The sequence below is a fragment of the Mesitornis unicolor genome, unplaced genomic scaffold, assembly GCF_000695765.1.
Source record: "Mesitornis unicolor isolate BGI_N332 unplaced genomic scaffold, ASM69576v1 scaffold15573, whole genome shotgun sequence".
NCBI classification, from domain to species: Eukaryota; Metazoa; Chordata; class Aves; order Mesitornithiformes; family Mesitornithidae; genus Mesitornis; species Mesitornis unicolor.
Window position 1 is genome coordinate 1 of NW_010175454.1, and position 2,612 is coordinate 2,612.

Below are 2,612 nucleotides of genomic sequence, written 5' to 3' on the forward strand. Positions count from 1 at the left end.
CAGGTGAAAATGCCCAGGCCGCACGGTTGCTGTTGGCCGTAACGTGGCATGCACGGTGGTTGCATTCGAAACTCACAGGGCCGCAAGTGCCTGGGTTTCCCCTCTTGGGGCAGGGTCAGGTGCACTCGGTAACGGCTGCACAGTTGCCTACCAGGACAACGAAGAGTTCGGGACCAGATTGGAAACAAGTCACTAAGCAAGTGGAGGCCCAGATACAAATTCTAAAGGATTTCTATAGGTTGACAAAAGGGTTGAGTAAGATGATGTCTGTATTAAACCTCAGGGCAGTATTTTATTCTACGGTGCTGCAGAACACATACATTCACATTTGTGGTGGTATTTCTTTCGTGGGATGGTGAGCAGGGTAGGCGTGTACGTGTTCTGGGCACTCAACCAAGAAAGCCTGCAGTTCAGTCTTTTGCAGCTATCTCGTCTACACATTTCAAAATAAAAACCGATTTTAATGCTGTGCTAGCACTCTGTAAATGTTCCAGTTTCATTCAGAAGCAAGTGAGCTAAATTATGCATACCTCCTTCTGTACCAGCAATAAATAGTGTTCTTTTAAGATGGGAAAGCATAATACAGACATTGAGCAATGTTTTCTAAAGCAAAAATAAAAGAGGATGTAACAAATGCCACAGCGGCAGGTTGCAAAGTACAGCTGGGCTGCCCACGCAGTTCAAGTCGGGTAGAAAAAGACCTGCAGGTGACTGGCTCCTGATTTCTGTCCAGGTAGAACAACACCTACATGAGGTATCACTTTATCTGCGAATTTCCAGAGCTTCCAAATGATTGCACTGTGTCAATGTTTACGTAGCCTGGCCTTTAGAATCCCCCAAGTCACTGTGAATTCTTCTGCAGATTGAGAGAAAGTGTTATTCTAATTTAAATAAAATCCTCCCTCAAACTTGAGTTAAAAAAGGGCCAGATTTGTTAAGTTACAACTCTACATCCCAGCTCGTATCCCGTGAATGCTCAAGGCAGAACAGCAATGTTACACATCAATGTGCTTTTTTAAATAATGGTTCAGTGACGGTGGATGACTTCATGTCCTAGTCCCACCAGTGACGACTTCTGGTAGCCAGGTCTTCAGCCCATGCAGGCTGCAGGTCCCCCTCGATTTTACCGTGCGCTCGCCTCTTGCTAAGCTGGAGACCCACCGCCCTCTTCATGACCCTTGGGCTTCTGTGGACTGGGCTCTACCCTCTCCGATGGCCTCCTGTGATGAAGGGACTGCAATATATTTTGATTTTCATGAAGTCCTGGACACCTGCAGCTCCTGTCTGCTTTGGCCACCTTGGCTGTTCCTTATCACACAGAATCCCAGACCGTTAGGGATTGGAAGGGACCTCCAAAGCTCATCCAGTCCAATCCCCCTGCCGGAGCAGGAACACCCAGATGAGGTTACACAGGAAGGCGTCCAGGCGGGTTTTGAATGTCTGCAGAGAAGGAGACTCCACAACCTCTCTGGGCAGCCTGGGCCAGTGCTCTGTCACCCTCACTGAGAAGAAGTTTCTTCTCCAATTGAAGTGGAACCTCCTGTGTTCCAGTTTGTGTCTGTTACCCCTTGTCTTATCATTGTTTGTCACCGAGAAGAGCTTATCCATGGCTGGAAGCGCAGATCAAGTCAAAGGTGCCTTTGGCTGGGATGTGAGATGGACAGCCACCAAGAGCAGGGCCCTCAGGGAGACCTTGGCGTCTGCAGATCAGCCACTCAGACTTTTTGCTTCCTCCTGGGTTTTACAGCCTCTACTGCACCCAGCGAGAGGCAGCCACAACAAAGGAATGTGCTGAATCTGCCAGGGAGGGAGGTGGACTCTGTCCCCTCCCAGCCGCCACCACCAGGGTGGCTCTGCAGGCCACAGAGGAAGCCAGTGCCTTTCTGCGCTGCTGGAGAGGAGGTGCGATCCCATTGAGGGATTTGGTGAACAACAGCTCCACATCAGTCAGATCCCCCTTTCAGCATTCTGGTCTCCAGATTGAGAAGTCCAAGCCATTTAGTCTCTATTCCATACAAGCTCCATTTCAGTTGCCTTTCCCCCTGCTTCCTCTCAGCCGTTCACCACTGGGCTCCTCTGGGGATGTGCGTGAAACGGCTGCAAGCTGACTTGGAGAGCGCAGCCTCTGAGCTGCTGCTCCTTGCGCTGATGCCTTTCCCTGGCACATGTGTCCTTTGCAGGGGGGAAATAGCGAAGTGCTTGGACTACACCTGCTGTTTGTGTGGGCACAGCAAGGCATAGCATAATTTTTAATTTTTTTTTAAAACATTGCCTATATGAGTCCAGGAGCAACTACATGCTCCCTCTGACCTTCCACCTGCTGCAGCCTCTGGACCACATTGGAAGGGGAGCACTGGGGGTGCTCTCCATCCCTTTGCCCTCCAGGCTGATGCTAAACACACCTCATTTCACAGCACACAGCTCCCAGAACTGGCCCAGTGTGACATTCCCAGAGTCTGGCATTTGCTGGCCACATGTTTGGGTTGCTTTTCTTCTGGTACATTTCACATTCATAAATCGGCTCTCAAAACAGTTCCCTCCTCACTGTCATTTAGTTGTTTAAATCTGCAACACTGTTACTTCACGCAGGAAGAAGCCACTCATCTGGTCTG